This window comes from Podarcis muralis, chromosome 5 (genome assembly GCF_964188315.1).
Source record: "Podarcis muralis chromosome 5, rPodMur119.hap1.1, whole genome shotgun sequence".
NCBI lineage: Eukaryota > Metazoa > Chordata > Lepidosauria > Squamata > Lacertidae > Podarcis > Podarcis muralis.
Genome location: NC_135659.1, coordinates 73445760 through 73471874, shown reverse-complemented (window position 1 = coordinate 73471874; position 26115 = coordinate 73445760). Strand labels below are relative to the sequence as shown.

General features: G+C 43.1%; 1 protein-coding gene across 1 annotated transcript in view; it reads right to left on the bottom strand.

Annotated features, from left to right (window-relative positions):
* ASIP (agouti signaling protein) overlaps positions 1-25316 on the bottom strand; it is a 73308-nt gene extending 47992 nt beyond the window's left edge. Inside the window, exon 1 of the mRNA XM_028734891.2 lies at positions 25248-25316. The gene's annotated coding sequence lies outside the window, so the exon portion shown is untranslated. The remainder of the gene's footprint in view (positions 1-25247) is intronic.
* Between the last annotated feature and the right edge of the window lie 799 nt (positions 25317-26115).

Sequence of the window (26115 nt, the reverse complement as noted above, 5' to 3'; positions counted from 1 at the left end):
ATGGTGTGATCCTAACCGTGGCTACTAACAAACAGGTGGGGTGTAACGAAGGTGGTGGTGGGTGGAGAAGCAAACTGCTATTGTAGCTTGGAATTGGCAAAGTGATCAGGGCCCAATGACATTACATGATGACAGCGAGGGTGCCTTGGGAACCAGTGGACCTCGGCTGGCTGAGAAAGAATAACATCATATTTATTTATTTATTTATACATACCCCACCCATCTGGCTGGGTTTCCCCAGCCACTCTGGATGGCTTCCCACCGAATATTAAAAACAATACAGCATCAGACATTAAAAACTTCCCTAAACAGGGCCGCCTTCAGTTGCCTTTTAAAAGTAAAATAGTTGTTTATTGCCTTGACATCTGCTGGGAGGGCATTCCACAGGGCAGGCGCCACTACTGAGAAGGCCCTCTGCCTGGTTCCCTGTAACCTCACTTCTCGCAGTGAGGAAACTGCCAGAAGGCCCTCGGTGCTGGACCTCAGTGTCCGGGCTGGATGATGGGGGTGGAAGTGCTCCTTCAGGTATACATGACTGAGGCCGTTTAGGGCTTTAAAGGTCAGCACCAACACTTTGAATTATGCTCGGAAACGTACTGGGAGCCAATGACGATCTTCCAGGACCGGTGTTATATAGTCTCGGCGGCCACTCCCAGTCACCAGTCTAGCTGCCGCATTCTGGATTAATTGCAGTTTCCGAGTCACTTTCAAAGGTAGCCCCACATAGAGCGCATTGCAGTAGTCCAAGTGGGAGATACCTAGAGCATGCACCACTCTGGCAAGACAGTCTGCGGGCAGGTAGGGTCTCAGCCTGCATACCAGATGGAGCTGGTAAACAGCTGCCCTGGCCACAGAATTAACCTGTGCCTCCATGGACAGCTGTGAGTCTAAAATGACTCCCAGGCTGTGCACCTGGTCCTTCAGGGGCACAGTTACCCCATTCAGGATCAGGGAATCCTCCACACTAGCCTGCCCCCTGTCCCCCAAGAACAGTACTTTTGTCTTGTCAGGATTCATCCTCAATCTGTTAGCTGCCATCCATCCTCCAACTGACTCCAGACACTCACACAGGACTTTCACTGCCTTCACTGGTTCTGATTTAAAAGAGAGGTAGAGCTGGGTATCATCTGCATATTGATGAATGCCCAACCCAAACCCCCTGATGATCTCTCCCAGTGGCTTCATGTAGATGTTAAAAAGCATGGGGGAGAGGATAGAACCCTGAGGCACAACACTCATCCCCCACCACAACTTTCTGAACACGGCCCAGGAGAAAGGAGCGGAACTACTGTATAACAGTGCCCCCAGCTCCCAGCCCCTCAAGACGGTCCAGAAGGATGTTATGGTCAATGGTATCAAAAGCTGCTGAGAGATCCAGCAGAACTAGGAAACGGCTCTCACCTTTGTCCCTAGGCCACCGGAGATCATTGACCAGTGTGACCAAGGCAGTTTCAGTTCTGTGGTGAGGCCTAAATCCCGGCTGGAGGGGATCCAAATGGTCCGCACCCTCCAGGTGTGCTTGGAGTTGTTCAGCAACCACCTGCTCAATCACTTTGTCCAAGAATGGAAGATTTGAGACTGGGCGATAGTTGGCCATATTGGCTGGGTCTAAAGATGTTTTTTTAAGAAGTGGTTTAATGACCGACTCTTTCAGTGGGCCTGGGAAGGCTCCCTCACAGGGAAGCATTCACTACCCCCGAAGAAGAAGAAGTAGAAGAATAAGAAGAGGAGGAGGAGGAGTTTGGACTTGATATCCTGCCTTTCACTCCTCTTAAGGAGTCTCAAAGCAGCTAACAATTTCCTTTCCCTTCCTCCCCCACAACAAACACTCTGTGAGGTGAGTGAGGCTGAGAGACTTCAGAGAAGTGTGACTAGCCCAAGGTCACCCAGCAGCTGCATGTGGAGGAGTGGGGAAGCAAACCCGGTTCACCAGATTACGAGTCCACCGCTCTTAACCACTACACCATGCTGGAAGAGATTGATCAGGCAAGGAACAGGCAAGTAGATTCCTTATTATCCTCCACCCCACTGTCTCCTAGATCCAGAAGGGGGTTGAAGAGGGAAGGGCAGGGACTGCTTTTGTGATGGGTACGTGGAATATACGGTTGGAATACCAACTTAAATATGTGGCATGAACCCCAAAATGTGGGTGCTTTTAACAACAACCCAGCAATGTTAGCAATAGTTGGCCACTCTAAGAACAGATTCCTGGGCTAGATAGACCTTTGGTCTGATCTAGAAAGGGTTTTCCTAAGTTTCATCTTCTACAAAGATTTTTCTTTAAGTAGCTCACGACTTCATTTCTTATAAATCTGTGATCATTGGATTATTATTATTATTTGCATTGTTGCTGTGATTAACTGGAGCATTCAGTCTAAGCAAAGAAGCATTTGTTAACATCCTTTGGCAGTTTGACCTTTCTTCATATAATAAAGAAAAAAATATGCTCCTGTGTTTATTTAACCTGAACCTTTAAAAAAGGAACTATATCTACTTAAAGCCCTAAAGTGGGGCTTTAAGTCTAATTGTTGTCATTCACATATTCACTCACTGGAGATAATCTGGCCATTTTCATTCATTATTTATAGTAGAACAATTTTGTGGGTGGGTGGGGGGATGGGACGGGACACAAACACTCAGTAAAAGAGCAAACATTTGGAAGTATTTACAGGTCTTCGTGCAGAACTGAAACTACAAAATAGCAGTGCTCAGAGAATTGGTTCCAGGTGCAAATTAAGAACAAAAAGACTAATAATTTTATAAGCACCAGGGCATATATATTTCTCCTTTTAGAATATATGTAAATATTTAAAATATATGCTATCACTTATAACCATTTCATAAGCAGATTACTCCATGAATGCAAGGATTTCTGCTTGCATGATGCAACAATATTCCCTCTCCTCCTTCAAGGCAAGAAAGTTTCTCATCTCTTCCACCCCAGCAGTCACCTGCACCTCCTACAAACCATCTCATGAGTACCATGTAGTGTTGCCATGTGTCCTCTTTTTCCTGGGTAGAGTTGTCATAGTGATCCATAGTTAAAAGTAAAAGTCGGCAAATGTGTCCTCTTTTTTGCTCTTCAAAATATGGCAACCTTAATTAGAACATAGGGTGCTACCTTATATTGAGGCCATTGATCCCTCTAGCTCCATATTGCCTGCATTGACTGAAATTAGCTCTCCAGGGTTTCAGATGGAACATTCCCAGCCCTACCTTGAAGTGATGGAAATTGAACCTCTAACCTTCTGCATGCAAAAGCCATACTGAGGTATGGCTTTTACTCAGGTGGAGGCAGAGGGAAGTGAGGTATGGGAGACGTTCCTTCCATGTTTTGCCTTACGTTAACATCTTAGGATCTGAGCCAGTATCTTTATTGATATTTCCTGACAGCTTCCTTCCTTCCTTCCTTCCTTCCTTCCTTCCTTCCTGCCTTCCTGCCTTCCTGCCTTCCTGCCTTCCTGCCTTCCTTCCTGGTGTATGCACCGTGTATGTTAGAAATTGACCCCTAGTGTCTTGCGATTTTGGCAAGATCTATTATTATTATTATTATTATTATTATTATTATTATTATTCTATTTATATCCTGCCACTTATGGCAAAGCACTTCCAGGTGGACATGCAGCATAAAATAAACACAGAAGAGGTACATTTATCAAATTATTATATTTATGAGGCACCCCATAAAATAAATTATCTAGGCATAATAAAGAATAAAATATAAAAACATGCTGCAATAAAACCAGACTATAATACACTGCACACTACACCAAAACCACAATAAGGTTAAAGACAAGCAGCCTGAAAAACCAAATACAAAATCAGCCCCCATAGAAGCACATACAGCAGCATAGAACCAAACTGCCAACCATGCTGTGGGGTCTTAAAATCAGATCTGAGAGAAAAGAAAAGTCCTTTTTCTGAAAAAGATAGCAAATCACCAGGCATGATTTGCTAGGCAGAACATGTCACAGCTAGGGGGCTACAACAAAAAAAGCCCTGCCATCCTCCAAACAGTAGTTATAAAAATGTTAATGTTTTACATGTTTCTCCTTCTTTCCTTTTTCAATAGTTTAATGTACTTTTAATGCAAGTTGCTTGGAGACCTTAAGTAACAAGCAAATAATAATAATAATAATAATAATAATAATAATAATAATAATAATAATAATAGGAGGGTGCACACTGAAAAGGGTGCCAGTTGATGACCTGAAGGTATGCCTAGGTGAATAAAGGAGGAAGTATTCTGTTAGGTACCGAGGTCCCAATCTGTGCAGGGTTGCCAGTAGTGTGGAAGAGAGAAAAGCAGTCGCAATGTGTGACCAAAGGTGCAGACACTCAGCCCCAAATTCACTCTTTAAAACATCAGATCAAACAGCAACAACACCACTATAAAAGGTAAGTGTGGAAAGGTCTGTGGCCTCTGTCCAGGCAGCTCCCGCAAGCGCCTGTGTGATGTGAAGTCGTTGAAGGCAGAGGAAATCTTTCAATCCTATTCAGAGTGAAATTGTTAAGCGTTGACAATGTGCATCATGCATGTCACCTCATACCTTTCACAGCTGTATGACAGGCAAACATGTAACGTGCTTCTCCATCAAATAGATTTGATGATGGGGGGGAAATACCACTTTAATTTCAGAAATGTCTGCCTGCCATGTAGCTGTCACAAGGTATGTGTGCTTTTGTACTTTAACCGCTACATGAAACAGGAAAAGTCAGTCAATGAAGCTGTTCTCAACGCTGCCTCATGTTAGGGCTGGGAAACTTGTGGCCTTTCTAATGTTTTTGGACTCCAGCACCCATCTGACCCAGGCAGCATGGTCGAGGGTCAGGGATGATGGGAGTTGTAGTCCAACAATGTTGGGAGGGGGTCACAGGTTCCCCACCTTTGTGTTAGGGAAAGCTTCTCCTGCAAGATGTCTACATATTGAAGACACAAAGGTGCTGCCGGGAAATTTATTTATTTATTTTAAAAACACACAATTTTAATGTTATTGCTGTACTATGTGCTGAGGCAGGTGTTGGGCTGGATCGCTTTCATGTGCTGAATTTTACTTTCAAGATGTGCTGGAGTGATCACATGACCAACATGCTAAATTCCATACTAATTGCTTCAATCTACACTCACAGCAGTGTAGCTCAGTGGTATGAATTGGTCATTTGCACTGCTTTGCAAAGCCTTCCAAAATCTTTCTGTTTTAAATAAACTCCCTTATTGAAGAAGCACCATTTCAACGATATACCGAGAGCCATACTTCACATGAGGCACAGCTGTGTGGGTCTTAAATGCTTAGCCTGGAGTGCAGAGAAGGTCCATAAAGAGCAAGGTTAATTGTGAGGCCATGACTGCCTAAAATAGATGTCTGTTAGACAAGCTGTGATCTTGGGTTTGATTACTGGCTTGTCACAAAGGCTTAGTTCTGTGAGGTGGTGAGAAGTCCCACAAGGTGAGGCTTATATGACAGAATGCTCCTCCATCAAAAAAAAAAAATCCTTTCTGTCACAAAGGCTTAGAAGACTCAATGGTCAGGAAGCTGCACAATGACTTTATTATCGTAAACAAGAACATGCCGCCACAGGAAACTCCATCCAGATAAAACGATCAATCCTACACATTCTTGCCTGGGAGTAGAGCATCTGTTTTGCATCCAGAAGGTCCCTGATATCTCCCTGCCTAAGACCTTGGAATTGTTGCCTAAAACCTGCCAATACAAAACTGGATGGACCATTGTTCTGATTTAATATAAGGCAGTCAGCAGAAGAACATCTTTTCTTTAAAAGGAAACCCCAGATGTCTTCTCACAGGCTATACTTACATTTGAAAAAAGGCATGTTTCATGAATGCATTCATTTTAAAAAGAGTCCTGGGATGGTAATTTCTCATTTCTAATTGCACAGGCTCAGAACCAGTTGCCTATACTACCATTCTGCGACTACATTTGCACTGCAGAAACATCTCCAGTCGATGTTGCAAATTTGGATTAAATTCTGTAACTGACATGGCTCCCTCCTAAAAAATTCTAGGAATTGTGGTTTGGTGCGGAATTCTCAGAAATCCTGAGATCCCTTTCATCCAAACTGCAGTTCCCATAGCTCCTAGAAGAGGGAATGAGTGACAAACAAGTTTATTGATGCATGTTTGCTCACATGTAAGGTTGCAATCCAATAAATACCAGGAAGTAAATCCCACTGAACTCCATCTGATTCACTGCTGAATAGACACAATGGGCTTGTGCTGTATGTCCCATTGGAGTCAAAGGAGCTGACTCAGTTCTAAGTAAGTATAGGTTTGCAGCATCAGGCTAAACTGAACAAAATATCTGGTTTCCACAAGGAAGAATGCACCAATTCTGCAAGTTTGGGCAGCAGCCAAAATTAATTAATGGAATAGTTTTTAGCAATTTAAAGGGTTGAATATGTTAACCTTTTCCAGAAGTGAAGAATTGCTTAAGATGTTTCCCTCCATATATTTAATTCAGGCATCTTTTATTCTGTTACATATATGCTATAAGAGTGAGAGTTCAAAATTGGAGAACCAAAACAGATCATGCCCACAAAATATGAACACATGTTGTATTACTATAATTACACATTGCTCAGTTTCATGGGAGATGCAATGTGGAAAATCATCAAAAGGCTTAGAATTGTTTAAGTCCAAGTTGGGTCCCCACATCAACCCCTTCCCTACATATTCCAGTTATTGAAAGTATGCAAACACATACAAAATCACAGAGAAATATCTCAAAGAAAATCCAATTGTAAGTGCAATAAAAATATTGTGTATCTGGATGGCATAATTTCATGGGGAAAGCGCAAAATGTTTATGGAATAAATATTACTGAAAGAATTAAAGGGATCAAAAACTGCTAACAGTCACCAGCAATTGAACCACATAATAGTTTTCAGGAATTATTAATGGATGGTTATTTTTAGGTTTTGTTATGTGCAGTATTGATATAAAGTAGTTCAGGCAAACATTATAGCTGCAGTAAAACAAAACAAAACAAAACAAATCCTTAGTTTGTATGTAATAGGTTAACTGTTGGCCTACTTGCATAGACCTGTATGGATATAGGCTATATGTGCATTCTGTGAACCTGATCATAGGAGTTTGGAAAATACATGGAAAGCTAATGCCTTAATGGAGTGCCACTACCATAAAGGCCCTATTCCTAATGGAAATCAATGCACTAGAATTACCAGACAGGCAGGCTGACCTGGAGTCTCCAGGTTTGCCTAACCCCACACCCCAGGTGGCATGTGAAGGGCTTGAATCTCCAGGTGGACGAAAGTGCCAACAACAATTACCGTATTTTTCGCCCTATAGGATGCACCGGCCCATAGGACGCACCTAATCTTTTGGGGGGGGGGAAATAAAGGGGGGGAAATGATTTTTCCCCCAGGCGCGGGGCTGGGACGGGGGAAGCACAAGCTTCCCCCGACCCCAGCCCCCAGAACATGCAGCTCTCCGCAAGCCGTGGGAGCCCAGCGCCGGGCTCCCACGGCTGAAGCTAAGCCTGGGCGTGTTGCGCCTCCCTGCTGTCCCCGAGCTTGCGGGGCTGGCGGCAGGGAGAAGCGGGCTTTTCCTGCCGCCAGCCTCCAAACCAGGTCGGGGGACAGCGGGGTGGCGGCGTTCCACCTCCCTGCTGTCCCCCGAGGTTGTGGGACTGGCGGTGGGGCTCTCTTGAAGCCTGGAGAGCGAGAGGGGTCGGTGCGCACAGACCCCTCTCGCTCTCCAGGCTTCAGCGAAAGCCTGCATTCGCCCCATAGGATGCACACACATTTCCCCTTCATTTTTGGAGGGGGAAAAGTGCGTCCTATAGGGCGAAAAATACAGTAATCAAGAAGAATACATGCAGCTTAGAAGCTTCAGGCCAACAGGAGCTGGCTGAAAATTTTTGCATATACTCTCATGGGAAGGGGTCTGCCCTTTCCTCCCCTCCCTGTCCCAATTAACTTCCATCTCTGCAAATGATTGTATAGATGCTCCGGGCTGTGTATGTCTGCCCTTCTCTACTGTCCCAATTAGCCTCTGTCTCCAGGCCTCAGTGGTGGGAAGGAACACAGAGGACGACAAAGGACTGGGCTGTGCTCAAGAGTCCAGGTAATGAGTATGCATGCACACCTGGCACAAGGTGTGGGGCTGCAGAAGTGAGCAGAGCAGAGCAGGAGCAGGAGCTAAGTCCTGCTGCTTCAGCTACCCATAGCAACTCATGGATGGCCCTTTGTTCTTCCTGAGCGAGTTTGAGGATGTGAGTCTAAATACTGACTGAGGGAGACTAGTGCTGAAAAGCTGGAGTGGAGGAGGAGGTATTTATTATTTATTTACATTCAAAGTGAAGTAGAGACTAGATAGATCATTTCAGGGAGAAGTAGGTGGGGTGGGGGCTGCCTTGGAGACAGAGGAACAGAAAAAGCTGCCAAGATCCCAATCTCATTCTAGTGTGTTTGCCCCATTCCAGTGTGTCCCCTCCCCTCTTTCCACCTCAAGGGCAGCCTAGGAGTGTGCACAAGAAATCAATTTGGATATGGGAAAGAATAGAGTGATGGAAGGGGAGGTGTTTAAGGAAAATGGCAGAGTTTGCTTTCCAAGCTAAAATCTGAATTGATACATTGATTCACAGAAGCTATATTGAATCACACCTACATTCATTCATAAAATGGGTGTGTGCTAATGAGAACCTAGTAGTTCCCCCCACTCCCACATGTCTGAAACACAGAGTTTGTGGAATATATTGTGCCTGTGTATAAAGCAGAAGTTTGGGAAGTGCTGTTCTTGGTATGAAAACAGGTCCTTGCAATTTTCCCATCAAATCCCATGTTTTAAACACAAAGCTTGGAGGAATGAAGTGTGTGTATTTCTGCATGTTTCTGTTTAAAGCAAAGACCGGGAAGGTTAATTTTGTTAGGATATTTCCGTTCCACCTTAAGAGAGAGCAGGCTTGTGAGTCACAGAGTCTGCGTATTTCCTGTTAAGGATGTTTATGTTTGCTGTTTTCCTTTCGATTTCAGTCGGTCGGAGTCACTGACTCAGAACGGTCATGTTTTCCCTTTGTTCTGTTCAACGCTAAATAAAGTCTGTAAATTATGCTCTCTTCTGCGGTGCAAGCTTTCTGGCTGTGGTTTCTGCTGATAAAGAACAGTGTGCACAAGCCTGGAATGTGGCAATCTATTTCTGAGGCTTTGTGTCGCTAACTGCTGGATCTGCCTGGCTACGGGAGATCGATGGACGTTCGGCAGCCGGCTTGGGGCCATGATGGACAATATCTCCCTGGCAGTTTCCCAACAACAAGGTTTCGGGCCCAGATTCACAGCACCTACAGGAGAGTAAAGCTGCAACAGACTGCGCTTGAGAGGTATGAAGTGGGAAAAGCAAAAGAAAGGGAGGCTTTTCTGTTTTACCTCGGACGGAGCCTTTGAACTCCGGCAAGGCTAAATTGGCCTGGGAGCCGAGCCAAAAGGCATCGTGATTAATGAGCTGCCAAGACAAGGAGTCTCTGAATTTAAAAAAGACTCACGGCTAAAGCAGAAAGCTGGAAATGGAGTTTTTCCAAGCTTCTGAGGCAAATGCTGAATGCCTTAAGTTACATGGGCAGAATTATGAAACCTGGGCAAAATGGTGTGAGAGTTTGCTGCGTCAGTTTAGGGTGTGGCATACCGTGAGTGAGGCCCCCCCAGTTCCTCTGACAGAGAGATGGAAAGCCGATGATTCGAAGGCGATTGACGTAATAGTCTTATCCGTATCTCTTGAGGAAATTAAGACGCTGGCTGGCAACACCACTGCACGTGGAATGTGGTATGCTTTGATGAAAGCTCACAAGTCAGTCATCCCAGCCCAGAGTTTGACTGCATCGGAGGTCCTGGCTGTTTCCCAGAATGCGAGTGAATGCAGGGATGCTGAGGGCACCGGTTGCAAGCTGCAGGGGGAGCAGACTGTGATGTCATCCCAGGCAGCATTCCAGCCTCCAGGGGGAGCCAAGGAGTCGGCAGCTGAGAGCTCTGTTTCTCGTGAGAACCAAGGTCATCGTCTTTGCAGAGGCCGGAAAGGCAAAGGTAAACAGGCGTCTGCAGATGGCCCGAAGCAGAAGGGGGGTGAAGAGCCCGCGCCAGTGGAAAACAAGGCTTTGTTAGCTGGCACTGCTTCACCAAAGGCTAAAGGCACGTCTGCTGACCAGAAGCAGGGGGGCAAGCTGCAAAAGCCCACGCCAGTGGAAGACAAGGCTATGTCTGCTGGCACAGCTTCACCAAAGGCTAAAGGCACGTCTGCTGGCCAGGAGCAGCAGGGGGGCAAGCTGCAAAAGCCCAAGTCAGTGGAAAACAAGGGTTTGCTTGCTGTGAAGACTGCTCCAACAGCCAAAGGCAGGTTTATTATCGATTCAGGTGCCAGCCGCCATATTTCGAAGGATCGCCACCTGTTTATCTCCTTCAAGCCTCAGGAAGGTGAGATCCACCTGGCTGATGGAAGGACGTTGCAAATTGCAGGAGAAGGGACTGTGAAACTTGCAAGTTTGCATACAACCATCAGTAATGTTCTGTATGTTCCTGGAGCTGCAAGCAATTTGTTGAGCGTCCCGCAGCTTACTGGACGTGGTTTTCAGATTTCCTTCAAGAGGAGCGTCTGTGTCATCAGTAAAGGCAAAGAGGACTATTTGCATGCAAAGTTTATGGATGGTTTGTTCCATATAACTTATGAGGACACTGCTGTTGTATCTAATGCTGATTCTTGTTGTGTTGCACAAACTAACAAAGTTCTTCATGCAGGTTGCATTCATGAAGCGCATCGAAGGTTTGGTCACCTCTCTTGGAAGGCTCTGGCCAAGATGCCAGAGGTGGTTGAAGGTTTGAACATCAAACCCTGTAAATTTCACATGAAATGTGTATCTTGTGCAGAGAACAAGGTGAAGGTTGCTCCAAAAGGCAAAGAGTCTAGCAGGCAGGCTTCCAAGCCCTACCAGCTAGTGCACGCAGACCTAGTTGGGCCACTTACGCCCTCTTTAGGAGGAGCAAGGTTCTTCATGGTTCTAATTGATTCTTTTTCTAGGTACATTCATGTGTTTTTGCTCGAACAGAAATCGCAAGCGTTTCCGAAGTTTAAGGCATTCTGTGCTTGGTTGGAGAATGCTCACGGTAAACGTATTTCCTGTCTTTTTACCGATCGGGGCGGGGAATTCACTTCTCAGCAGTTTGAAGCTTTCCTGACTGAGAAGGGAATCCAGCATGACATGTCAACCCCCAGATCGCCATGGATGAATGGGCTTGCGGAGAGAGCAAATCAAACATTGCTGCAAGGAATGAAAACCTTGTTGCATGATGCCAATCTCCCTGATAAGTTTTGGGGGGAGGCTTTGGGGAATCTGGTTTACTCCGTTAATCGCAGATTGTCATCACCCATTGGTTGTACCCCCTATGAGAAGATGTTTGGCAAGAAACCCAACACCAAACACATGAGAATTTTTGGTTCTGACATGTGGGTACGCACCCCACAAACCAACAAGCTTGGGAAGCGTGGGGCACATGGTTTGTTCATGGGGTACGAAAAAGGTGCATACAGGGTATGGATGACTGACTCTAAATCCATAAAGTTCACAAGGAGTGTTGAGTACAATCCTAAGTGGGGGGGAAATGTGGGAATTTTCCAGAGTTACCCAGAGGAGGATGAAGGTGATGTCAAGCAAGCAGCTAAAGCTGAGGAAGCTGCTGAGGATGATGAGGATGATGATGATGATGATGATGATGATGATGATCAGAGTTCGGATTCCAGTTCAGTGGGCGGCGCGGCTGCTGGTGTCAGTGACAGTGATGACACAGCAGACTACCAGAGCGCAAAGGCCTCAGTCAGACCATCTGATGCGTCTGACAATGAACTGGAAGAACCACTGTTCACCATTGGTCATTTTTCTCCTAAGAAAGAGGAGATGAGTCCAGAAGACTTGCGTCTAGTACGTAGGTCTGAAAGGGCGACCAAAGGCAGACCTCCAAAGAGATTTGCTGATGAGTTTGCTAAGACTGCAACTGCTGTTCTTAGTAGCTCAGAGAAGGTGTGGGAACCTTCAAGCTTCAAAGAGGTTCAGGAGTTAACCTCTAAAGATGCTGAGCCTTGGCTTAATGCCATGAAGGCTGAAGTTGATTCCTTGAACAGGAACCAAACTTGGGAGCTGGTACCGGTAGTCCCAGGTATGAGACTGGTTGGCAGCAAATGGGTCTTCAAGGCCAAGACAGACCAGAATGGCAAGGTAGTCAGACACAAAGCCAGATTGGTTGCCAGAGGTTTTTCACAGGTACCAGGACAGGATTACCACGAGACCTACTCACCCACCGTCAAATATGAGAGCATTCGGCTGATGCTCAAGATCGCTGCGGAGGAGAAACTGCATGTTTCCCATCATGACATTAATACAGCTTTTTTGTACGGGATTTTGAACGAGGAGCTGTTTATGCTTCCACCTGACGGGATGCAGATACAGAAGGGAATGGTCTGTAAACTGCGGAAATCCTTATATGGTCTCAAGCAGAGTGCTAGGTGTTGGAACACAAAACTCACTGAAACGTTGCTTTCTCTAGGTTTTCACCAGGGCAAAGCTGATCCATGTGTGTTTGTCAAGGAGGAGGGGCAAAACAAACTGTATTGTTTATGTTTTGTTGATGATCTTCTGATGTTTTGGAAGAATCAGGCTTTCTACCAAAGCACCCTAGCTCAGCTGAAGGAGCACTTTGACATGAAGGATCTTGGTGAGGTATCCAACTATCTTTCTCTGCAGGTGGAGAAGGACCAAGCAGGTAATTTTCTGGTACACCAAACACAGAAAATTGCTGATGTATTAACCAGGTTGAATTTGGTTGATGCAAACCCAGCAGACACACCGATGGTGACAGGTTACCAGGTAGACAGTACTGCTGAAGCGTTTTCTGACACAACGCTATACAGATGCGTTCTAGGCAAGCTGAATTTCATTGCCAGATGTTCAAGACCTGACATAGCTGTAAGCTGTAATCTGCTTAGCAGACATGCCAACAATCCTACGGTTCAGGATTGGAAAGCTCTGAAGCGCATAGCCCGCTATTTGAAAGGGACTATGCACTACAGGCTGAGGTTCACCAGTCAGAAGACTGGAGGTCTTGAAATCTTTGCAGATGCAAGTTTTGGAAGTGACACCACAGATGGTACAAGCACTTCTGGAGTATGCTACATGTACAACCACTGCCTGTTTGACTGGTTGTGCAAGAAGCAAACAACAGTGAGCCTAAGTTCCTGTGAAGCAGAACTCAATGCTCTGTCATTTTCACTCATGGATTGTGAATGGTTGATGCAACTGTTTAAGGACATCGGGGTTTCTGTGAAATGTCCTATACAAGTGTATCAAGACAATAGATCGTGTTTGGCTTTGCTGAACTCTGAGAGTTGCAAGCAAAGAACCAAGTACTTGCAGATTAAGCTACATCGTGCAAGAGAGTGTATTCAGAAAGGACTGATTCGGGTGTCCTACATGGCAGGAAATGAAATTCCTGCTGATCTGTTGTCTAAGGTTGTTAACAAAGAACAACTTAAGGTTTACACACAGAGGTTGCAATTGGGTGAACCACAGGTACTACAGGTTACACGGAAAGGGGGAGGATGTTAGGATATTTCCGTTCCACCTTAAGAGAGAGCAGGCTTGTGAGTCACAGAGTCTGCGTATTTCCTGTTAAGGATGTTTATGTTTGCTGTTTTCCTTTCGATTTCAGTCGGTCGGAGTCACTGACTCAGAACGGTCATGTTTTCCCTTTGTTCTGTTCAACGCTAAATAAAGTCTGTAAATTATGCTCTCTTCTGCGGTGCAAGCTTTCTGGCTGTGGTTTCTGCTGATAAAGAACAGTGTGCACAAGCCTGGAATGTGGCAATCTATTTCTGAGGCTTTGTGTCGCTAACTGCTGGATCTGCCTGGCTACGGGAGATCGATGGACGTTCGGCAGCCGGCTTGGGGCCATGATGGACAATATCTCCCTGGCAGTTTCCCAACAAATTTGTGCCTTCCTCACTTGTGCCAGGTAGCCCTATATGCCAGACAGGTAGACCTGCACATGTGATTTTGTATGCCAACACCAATGTTAAATGTTCCTATGAGCTCTTAAATACCCCCCCAACAAGCAAGAATGTCTTGTGGTATCTTAAAGAGTAACTAATTGTATAACTGTATGATAGCATAAGCATTGCTGAGGGGCGGGGCGGGGGGGCAGCTGTAGATAGTGAGGTTAAAGGTAAAGGTACCCCTGCCGGTACGGGCCAGTCTTGACAGACTCTAGGGTTGTGCGCTCATCTCACTCTAGAGGCCGGGAGCCAGCGCTGTCCAAAGACACTTCCGGGTCACGTGGCCAGCGTGACGAAGCTGCTCTGGCGAGCCAGCGCAGCACACGGAAACGCCATTTACCTTCCCGCTAGTAAGCGGTCCCTATTTATCTACTTGCACCCGGGGGTGCTTTTGAACTGCTAGGTTGGCAGGCGCTGGGACCGAGTAACGGGAGCGCACCCTGCCGCGGGGATTCGAACTGCCGACCATGCGATTGGCAAGTCCTAGTCGCTGAGGTTTTACCCACAGTGCCACTCGCGTCCCTTTATAGTGAGGCTAGAAGGAAATTAAATGCATACCGTACTGACTGGCAATTGTGTCATTTACACTGGCTGTTCACAAGAGCAGTTCACAGCAAGCACAGGAGCAACGCCTTTAGCTATGGTTTCTATCTTAATTTCCAACCAGTGACATATTTGCTCATTCTTAGACTTTGGTTTTTTACTTGAATGACATGCTCTCAGCAACTGTGGTTAATGCTTGGTGTGCCATGCTTAATTACATCACTGGGGGCCACCCCTAGGTCTTGTTTGGGCCCTGGGATCCTCCTGATCTACAATGCACAACTATACAGGTCTACATTTGTAGGCTTTCCCTTGCAGGCATCCATGCCTAATGCATGAATGTCAGTCAACGAACTGCAATAAAGACATATGCTGCTGCCATTAGTTGATGGGATTGAGCAGCCCTGGAACTTCACACTTAACTCCTTCCAAAACTGACATAATTCCTTTTTAGTTTTATCACTCTGTCACGGACAGAAATCAGGACCAGAGCTTCTTAGTGAAGTAGGAGCTGCCACATGGTTTGAAGGTTTCAGTGCCATTAACCAAAAGCACCTCCATCTTAGAGATGTCAGATTTCTGGACATTTTGAGGCTGTAGGGGATAAACATTTTCTCCTCTCCCCTCCATGCTAAAAAGGAAGTTTTGGGGGAAATTGAGATGTATGCAATACACAAGCAACAAATGTTCTGTATATGGGCTTCATTAAGATGCTATCCCTCACTAAGTGCAGGGACATACCTTGATTGTGGCTATTTTATATGTCAGAATTATCATTCTTGAATGTTGTAGGCCATCTTAGATAGAAAATTGTGATTTTAAAAACCATTTTGTATTATAAAAGAGAATCCCCCCCCACATACCCCCAATCAAATTTTCTGTTGGAAACATGTGGGGAGGGGGAGTCTTTAAAAATGAAAAAAATCTAAAATGCATTTAAAACACTGCTTTTTGACTAATGTAGCTGAGTCGCAGATCTCTACTCCTTCTAGAAAGCCTTTGAATAAACTGGGCTTACCAGCTGGTGCTTTAAATTTCGGGCACCACACTGTGACACCTAGAAGAGAAGATGGCTTCTAGGAGCATTGGCTTCTGTAGCTGTCCACGCTCCACCTCTTCACCAATGTATTTGTTTGTGGCCCTTTTACATATTCAAGCATTGTAAACTGAACACATAAGAGGCAGCAGCAGTGCTTTTTTTTCTGGCAGTATGTGACATTACAGAGTACCACCACCATTTTGGGGGGCGGGGGAGAAGGCGGGAGGGCTCTTTGATCCTGTCAAAGCATCACACCTTCTTCCCTTAAGCTGGGCTTGGGGAAGGAGGTGCAAGCCCGTGTCCCAGCAGAATGTTGGACAGTTTGACCCTGTGGTACACAGTCAGGTACTGAGAGAACAGAAAAAGGTAGTGTTGTAGCAAGTCAATTGCAATAAAGCAATAATGATGCAATAATGATATACCAAGATCTTAATGAAGTTCCAGTAAAACATGCAATTGTTTTACATGAAATTGTTTTTTGTGACCCCAAGGAATTTTTGTGTCCAGGGCAACTACCCAGAGTACTGGCACCTTTTTTTTCTAGAAACAAAGCACTGGGCAGTAGGATGGCAGTGGCAGGCCCCACCCTGTGCACATCCATTTTTAGGCTAGTATAGGGGCTGTTGTTACACAATAGAGAGCCATGAAAAAGCAGGCCAAACTTTTTATCCACATTTTGTAATGCCCCTCTTTAGTTGTTTGTCTTTTACACTAAAAAGCCTCCAAACTTTAGTTCAGTATTCACCAACTTGGTGCTGGCTGGGAATGATGGGAGGTGTATCTCAACAACATCTGGAGGGCACCAGGTTGGCAAAGCCTGACTTAGCCTTTCCTTGTATGGAAATTGCTCTGACCACTTAATCATTTTGACTGTTCTTTTCTGCACCTATTCCAACTTTTCTTTTTTATAGATGGAGCAACCAGAACTGTATTCACATTATTCCAAATGCAGCTGAACCATAGACCATAAAGGGATCACAATACTATTTTATTTTTGCTCTATTTCCTAATAATCCCCCAAATGGAAATTTCCCTTTTCACTGCTGTCCTGCCACACACAGAGCTGTTCTTCCCACCAAACTATTCTCTTTCCTGCTTAGTCACTGCCGAATTAGGCAACATCAGTGTCAATGTGAAGTGAGGAATTTTTGCCCTCATCTGCTTCATTAACATTGAATCTGATTTACCATTTTGTTTTTTTCCTGCTTTGTTTTGTTTATTTTTGTTTTCCGGTTTGAAGAGGTTCTTTTTCTTTACCATGAATAATTTGGAAGTATAATTTGGAAACTTAGCCACCTCACAGCACATCTGTTACTATAGATCACTTTTGAATACATCAAATAGCACCAGTCCCAATACGGATGTTTCTGGGACCCTGCTGTATCCTCCACTGCAAAGATGGTATAATTATTACCATCATCCACTTCCTGTTCTTTAACTAGTTACTGATCCATAAAAAGACCACTTCTCTTACCCAATGACTGTTAAGTTGAGCCTTTGTTGAAGTAAAAAGCCTTTTTAGAAATGAAAGTATATAATGGTCTCGTTCCCACGACACGCATTAACAAACCTTGGCTGCAGTTTGTGGTTAGTGTTGGTTATTGTCCAGACTCGGCCCCATAGGTAGTGGATGATTTTGTAAGTTGCCCCCCCCCCCAACTGGGGCAGAAATACAGCAAAGAGGTGAATCACAAAGATATAGCTCAAAGCTAGAACATAAGTGGGACGTGGGTGGGGCTGTGGGTTAAACCACAGAGCCTAGGACTTGCTGATCAGAAGGTCGGCAGTTTGAATCCCCGTGACGGGGTGAGCTCCCGTTGCTCGGTCCCTGCTCCTGCCAACCTAGCAGTTCGAAAGCACGTCAAAGTCAAGTAGATCTATAGGTACCGCTCCGGCGGGAAGGTAAACAGCGTTTCTGTGCGCTGCTCTGGTTCGCCAGAAGCGGCTTAGTCATGCTGGCCACATGACCCGGAAGCTGTACGCCGGCTCCCTCGGCCAATAAAGCGGGATGAGTGCCACAACCCCAGAGTCGGTTACAACTGGACCTAACGGTCAGGGGTCCCTTTACCTTTAGAACATAAGTTGCTACATGGTGCAAATGGCTACATGTAACACAGGTTCCCAACATGCATACTAACACAATGTAACAGATCCAGTAAGAAACCACACTGAATCAGCAAAATTGCCAGTGCTTATTGCACATGTTTAAACGAGGTCATGATGTACATGATTGGTGAAAATTGAAATGCTTTGTTTGAAACTTTATAAATACCACTGCCTGAACCACTGGGCGTGGTTTCAGTTTTGCAGAATAATCCTACTGTAACCTATTGCTTTTGCAATAAACGTTGGACTCTTAACTCCTCACGTTTCTGAGTTTTTATTGGCAAAAACTGAGGAGATAAGCCATTTTTTGGCTTACAACAGTAGGACTGGATCCACTTAATACAATACCAGTATACCAATCCCATGACCCAGTTCAGGAGGGACCTACATCCATTACACTCATATCTTCCTTGTAGGCTTCCTTTGGGCATCTGTTTGGCTTTTGAGGGAACAGAATGTTGGACCGGATAGGCCTTTGATTTAACCCAGCAGGGCTTTTCTTGCCTTCCAGTGAATGTGAAAATGTTAATGGATACAGTTTCAAAAGAACACAAGAGATTTATAGATACAGTTCTGAGCTTTTCTAGCAAAAAGTGAAATGGATCCTCACTGGAGAAAGCTGTAAATGTCAAGATTCTGAACTAGAAACAATTATTTATGATCACAGACCCCATGCGCTTATATACTTAAATGGGGCTGGTGGGTTTTTTTGGGGGGGGGGTTAAAGCTTTCACAAATCTCCTTCAGTTATGTGAATATTGTGTTACAGAATTTTGGTAGGTGAGAAAACAAAATTGCTCTCCATCTGATATTTATTTAGCAATTACCAAAAAGCTAAATTCTTTCTAACATCACAGTTATCATTACATAGAAAGTCCAGGAGCACAGAACATATAAAGAGAAAAGAAACGTTCTGCACAAATAACTCAGATCTTTGATTCTATAAATCAGATTTGCCACCGCTGAAAAACAGGAGAAAAAGCTGTATGCTCCTCTTTAAAACATCAGTACTAATATTCTCAATTTCATCATACTTTCTTTTCCCTTGATGAGGCAGATCTGTTCTGAGAACATATATAGGGAACTTAAAAAATGACATTAGTTTGTATGTTTGCATGAAATGGGCAATATTACACAAAATTACATCCACTTATTAAACAATTCTACAAGAAAGTTGTTAATGTGAAACCCAAAATACGTAGTTTGACTTTGAAATGTTACTAACCAAGTCTCTAAAATAAATTGCACATCAGTCTTTATTGCTCTGTATATATTCCGTGTATAGTTAGCTAACCACAAGGAAGATTTCAGCCCAGTCTGAAAAATGTACAGAATGCCAGAGTCTTCCCATCTCTCTCGCACCGTGGCACAAAGGCACAAAGTACTTTTTTCTGGCGGGAGTGCTGATGCAGCTCTTTGACAGGGGTGACGTCTCTGTGTCTTTGTTCAACTAAGGTCCAAGCTATAATGGACTCTCCAGGTGTTTGTTTGGTTTTTAAAGCTACGGTGCTGGAAGAAAATTTGATGGAAGCAGTACCATTGGGAAAGGGCCTACCAACTGATTACCCCATGCTATTTCCTAATCTAAATCAAAGGACCCATGTGGCAGCTAAATCTGGGTCCCTGTATTACCGAAGGCTAACGGCACAGGTTTTGATTGGGGTAACAGTATGGGGGAAAGATTACCTCTTCACCTCTTCATCCAGCCCAATCACCTTCTAAATCTGGACTGCGGATGGTCCGGGAATCAGCGTGTTTTTACATGAGTCAAATGTGTGCTTTTATTTAAGATGCATCTCTGGGTTATTTGTGGGGCATAGGAATTTGTTCATTATTATTTTTCAAAATATAATCTGGCTCCCCACAAGGTCTGAGGGACACTGGACCGGCCCTGTGCTGAAAATATTTGCAGACCCCTGATCTAGTGCTACTGCTATGATTAAATTTAACCCCCTTTCCCTATAGCTGCTCTTGAGAAAAAGTCTGGAGATATCATCAGGAACATCTATGACATGGTCCTTGAGTTGCATAAAAAGCTGCATTTTAACAATGCTATCCTTAAAAAAAAAGAAAAAGGACGAGAGTGTAGTTATTCTTAAAAAGTTCTATGCTACTCTGTGGGTTCCAAATACATTAGAAGCATGGGGCATAAGTAGTGATTTTTTTAAAAAAGAAATATTTAGGGGTACTCTCATTTTGACTCAAGAAAATCACCATTGACAGGAACACCATGACAGGAAATGAGGCCACCATTGGGGGTAGCAATGGAACTGATGATTCACCGTGCTAGAGAAGAAACTAAAATTTTTAAAATTTTAAGTTTCTTCTCCTGTTAGAGTCACAAAATGTTTAGGGGTATGTGTACCCCTGCGTACCCCCAGAAAAAAAGCACTGGGCATAAGTTTTCTAAATGATAACATTGCAATATAAACAGAATATAAAAACAGCTATGGCTAATAGTTCCATGAAACACAGTGTCAAATTTCAGTTCCAGTAGAACATAATTTTCTTCTACAAAAAATATTATTTTGTAAAAGGCAGAGGAAACAAGAAAAAATAGCTTCCCACTCAAACAAAATTAACATATGGAAGAGTATGATGAACATTACATTAAAACCTATCTGAGAACCTTGTTTATCAACTACTGTGAATCCATTTGCCTTTTCAAAAAACAGTATGCAGTCTACAAAATAATTTTAGTTCCTTGATTCTTTCTCAGAATCGCACATTCATTCTAACTTAAATAAAAATAGAAATACAGTAGTATTGCAACAAAAGCTTTGGCTTCTCTTTCAGTATCAGTACAACTGAAATAAATGGACTTCTTAAAGCATAACTAACTTAAATCCATTTATTTCAGTGGGTCTAATCTATGGTTTAGGCTGGGTTAAGGGAAGACCACCCTAGGGTCTTAAATTACCATATGTAAACCTGGTGAAATTCTTTGGACTTATAGTTGGCAGGCGGGGGTAGAACTAAAATTTCACATAAGTTTTTTATTAACATAAATTATCATTATTTTTAAAATACTGAAATAATTTTGATCTGTGCCAGGCACACAATGTTTTGATTGCTCCATGTATTTTATTTTGTATGTGGGATTTAAAAAAAAATTAGAAGATGCAGAAGTATAGGACAGTCATTTTGTTAATTTGAAAGAAAAGGCTTTGGTTTTTTCCTAATGCATTTTTATGAGAAATGTACAGTAGCTTGTATATAAAATGTTTTAAGATCTTGGAAAGATAAACACAAACACTCCTGTACAATTTAGGGCATGGTACCCACTTTTGTGTGGCTTACTTCAACACAGAGAGAATATTAAAACAGTTTTATGCCTTCCTGTTGATTCTAGCAACTGTATTTGAGTTTCACCAGAATCTGTAAACATGGCTTTTAAGTAGCATCATTTACACAAGAAGCTGTGGGCTACAGTACTTGTGTTCATTTGATGCTATTTATCATCATGTAAAACTATTTTAACCCTGAAATCCTATTCATACTTTCCTGACCACAAGCCCTATTGAACACAGTGGGACGGCTGGTTAAAAATGCACAGGCTTGCATTACACATTTGTTTTTATAAGTTTGTTCTTATTAATCTCCACATATAAAAAATACAATTATAAATTAAATGAACACCAGAATTTAACATACTGTAATGAAAATAAATGCAGTTCGTTATAATATTTAAAATTAATTTGAAATGTACGTAATTCTTTATATTTTTTTACACCAGATCAATTTAGCATCAAGTCCTGATGTGTTAAAAGTTTAATAAGTAATAGTTACAGAACTAAAAGTTTGAAATTTACTGGTAATTGCCTTATTTGTTCTGTGCAAGCTTGAAAAGCATACCAGGTTGTTAGACCCATTAGCTAGACCCATTGTCTCTCTGATCGGTTCTGAGCACTTTGTATGACAAGGAGAATTTTCAATATCTCGGAGATCATTATGGACTCATTCATAATAATCAGCATTTGAATGATATGCGTGCAAGTTCTATAATAATTTTAATGGGGGGAAACAGATACAATTCTTTCTCGCTGGGTGCTATGAATTGAAATATGCCTACAAGAAGAAATATTTTTATTTTCCATATGGTAAACATTTCCATTGTTCAGACATTGCTGATAAACCTATAACCTAGCACATTCTTTGTGGGAAATAATCACAGTTTTAAAGCACATTTATGCCACACACTTCAATGAGCTATTTCTGAACAAATTAATCTTTAAACAAATCTTTAAACAAATTAAAAAACGTGTGGTTTTAAAAAAATATCTAAATGTTCATCAATTTGTTAAGAGGGAGATAGTAAAAGCACAACTTCAGGCAATACCAATGAGACGGAAACATGGAAGGTGCCTAAAGAAGCCAGGGTGGCTATCTAAAGAACTTTTAACTGAGTTAAGATTAAAAAAGGATGTGTACAAAAAATGGAAAAGGGGGGAAACCACCAAAGAGGAATTCAAACAAATAGCCAGCACGTGTAGACACAAAGTCAGAAAAGCTAAAGCACAAAATGAACTCAGGCTTGCTAGAGAGGTTAAAAGCAACAAAAAAGGCTTTTATGGGTATGTTCGTAGCAAAAGGAAGAACAAAGAAACCGTGGGGTCACTCAGAGGAGAAGATGGTGAAATGCAAACAGGGGACACAGAAAGGGCTGAACTCCTCAATGCCTTCTTTGCCTCAGTCTTCTCCGATAAAGAAAACAATGCCCGACCTGAAGAATTTGGAGCAAATGATTCAGCAGAGGAAACACAGCCCAGAATAACTAAGGAGATAGTACAAGAATACTTGGCTAGTCTAGATGTATTCAAGTCTCCAGGGCCAGATGAACTGCATCCAAGAGTATTAAAAGAACTGGCAGATGTGATTTCAGAACCACTGGCAGTCATCTTTGAGAATTCCTGGAGAACAGGCGAAGTCCCGGCAGACTGGAGGAGGGCAAATGTTGTCCCTATTTTCAAAAAGGGGAAAAGAGAGGACCCAAATAATTACCGCCCAGTCAGTCTGACATCAATACCAGGGAAGATTCTGGAGCAGATCATTAAGCAAACAGTCTGTGAGCACCTAGAAAGGAATGCTGTGATCACCAATAGTCAGCATGGATTTCTGAAAAATAAGTCATGTCAGACTAACCTGATCTCGTTTTTTGACAGAATTACAAGCCTGGTAGATGAAGGGAACGCAGTGGATGTAGTCTACCTTGATTTCAGCAAGGCATTTGACAAGGTGCCCCATGATATTCTTGTAAAGAAGCTGGTAAAATGCGGTCTTGACTATGCTACCACTCAGTGGATTTGTAACTGGCTGACTGACCGAACCCAAAGGGTGCTCATCAATGGTTCCTCTTCATCCTGGAGAAGAGTGACTAGTGGGGTGCCACAGGGTTCTGTCCTGGGCCCGGTCTTATTCAACATCTTTATCAACGACTTGGATGATGGACTCAAGGGCATCCTGATCAAATTTGCAGATGACACCAAACTGGGAGGGGTGGCTAACACCCCAGAGGACAGGATCACACTTCAAAATGACCTTGACAGATTAGAGAACTGGGCCAAAACAAACAAGATGAATTTTAACAGGGAGAAATGTAAAGTATTGCACTTGGGCAAAAAAAATGAGAGGCACAAATACAAGATGGGTGACACCTGGCTTGAGAGCAGTACATGTGAAAAGGATCTAGGAGTCTTGGTTGACCACAAACTTGACATGAGCCAACAGTGTGACGCGGCAGCTAAAAAAGCCAATGCAATTCTGGGCCTCATCAATAGGAGTATAGCATCTAGATCAAGGGAAGTAATAGTGCCACTGTATTCTGCTCTGGTCAGACCTCACCTGGAGTACTGTGTCCAGTTCTGGGCACCACAGTTCAAGAAGGACACTGAGAAACTGGAACGTGTCCAGAGGAGGGCAACCAAAATGGTCAAAGGCCTGGAAATGATGCCTTATGAGGAACGGCTAAGGGAGCTGGGCATGTTTAGCCTGGAGAAGAGGAGGTTAAGGGGTGATATGATAGCCATGTACAAATATATAAAAGGATGTCACATAGAGGAGGGAGAAAGGCTGTTTTCTGCTGCTCCAGAGAAGCGGACACGGAGCAATGGATCCAAACTACAAGAAAGAAGATTCCACCTAAACATTAGGAAGAACTTCCTGACAGTAAGAGCTGTTCGACAGTGGAATTTGCTGCCAAGGAGTGTGGTGGAGTCTCCTTCTTTGGAGGTCTTTAAGCAGAGGCTTGACAACCATATGTCAGGAGTGCTCTGATGGTGTTTCCTGCTTGGCAGGGGGTTGGACTCGATGGCCCTTGTGGTCTATTCCAACTCTATGATTCTATGATTCTATGATTCTATTCTATGATTCTAATTTAATGCCTTATCTCCATGCTTTTTTATTGTAAGTTGAAATGTTATGCACCCTGACTTGTAAGTAAATTCAGTTGAAATCAATGAAAGTTTCTTCCAAGTAAGTAAGTTTTAGAATCGAATTCATAAAAAGATGCACATTATTGTATTAAAATTGTATATAGAAAGCCACTGGGTTACTCCTAAAACAAAGCATTTGAAAATACATTATAACTTAATTCATGCAAATTCAAACATGAATGAGAGAAAAAAATTCAGCATTCATTTAAATTAATATCAAAAGCATTGTTGGGATTAAAAAGAGGATCTGTTCCTCCCAAGTCAGCTATAGTGTATTCTTGTTCAGAAAATGTAATAACGGAGCATGTTACAGATGCACAGAACTAACGACAAAAATACCAGGAGCAAATGTATGCATTTAAAAAGCCATCACAACAAGAAAAAAGCATAGTACAGTAGCCAAACCTCTCTAAGCCAATAAAGGTAGCTGAAAGAATAATTGGGCACTCTTCGAAAATTCAAACGACGGTTCTACAGAGCAGCTTTTAATTTACTTTTGATGAGAGCCTTAGGGTGTCTTTGCAGAGCAGAGTATCTTAGAAGCAAATAGACCTTCCCTCAACAGTCAGCAGATTCCTACAGACAGGCAGCCCCACAGCTTCATAGGGCTTTAGCATTGTCCACTCACTCCCCTCCCCTCTAACTCTCACAAATTCAAACTGAAAACTGTCTGTGAACAGTAGGGTGGTCAGTCAGTCAACAACCATAACAGTATAAATACATGACTACTCAAAGGTTTTGGGAGTGTCATTCTTTGCAAGAAGTTTGACCCTAAGGAGGGGGGGACGGGACGACATACTAGTATGCTGCATGACCATAACACTGAATTTTCACACCCACCTATTGTAGCCAGTTTGCAATTCTTAGAAGAGTCTGACAAAGCACATTTGCAACTATAGAAGCAGAAACCCATAGGAAAGAGGTGCATTTGAAACCTCGAGAAGTAAAGCAGTACAAATCCGAGCGGGACAGAAAAAAGGCAGGGAGATGTTAGTAAAGGGTACATGAGAGAAACACAATTTTATTTGTTATTCAGGGGAAAAAATGTGATTTTGGCTCCTACCTGAAAAGAATGTGCCTCTATTTATTCTACCTTGGGAAACAAAAAGTTCCAGATTCTCCCTAGTTAGCTTCCAGATTCTCCCTGGATTAGCTTTCCCCTTTAAGAAGTTGTAGGTTCATAGCAAGAGGGGAATTTTTTTTGGCACAAATGCCTATTGAAAAGGGGGGGGGGAGATGGGGGAGGAGGGAGGAGGGAAAGAGCGCATGTTGGGGGGGAGGTCAAGCCCAGTACAATAAACGAGTAGAATCAAAATACTGCCTGCACATTGAATCCATCAGGCTCCTCTGACACTCCCCTAGAGTCTAATTCATCTGAGAGGAGAGGGGATGCCAGCACAAGATAATCTCAGTTTCTTTCTCTGTCGCAGGGCAGATCAAAACTCCATCTACTCAAGGAATATGGCATAGTTTATCGTCTCTTTCCTGCTTCTAATTTGCAGTGAATTTCACAGGGCTTCCTGATTCATTTCCGGTCCCTTGTAAATCAATGTACAGACTTCGCTGTTTGCACAAGAAATTCACTGTTTAGATTTAGGCCAACGAACCATTTTCTGCCTTTAGATTGTCATACATGACTTTCTGGCATATAGGACTTTTCAGCGAGTAAGACTTTGCTTTTCAGCAGAATTAGAAAAGATACAGGAAGACAATATGCCTAGCAAACAGAGTCTTACAAAATCTGCGGCATGGAGGACCCTTCAGTAAGGATCAATCGTTTGGATGTATTAATTTATTTAAATGCATATTTGTTTAAAATTGCTCATTGATAAAAACTAAGGGACAAAACAAACCTGGACTGGGTAGTATGTGGAAATAATAAGACGTTTAAAATAACCTTCTCCAGCTTTTGCTAGACTATTAAAGAAGGA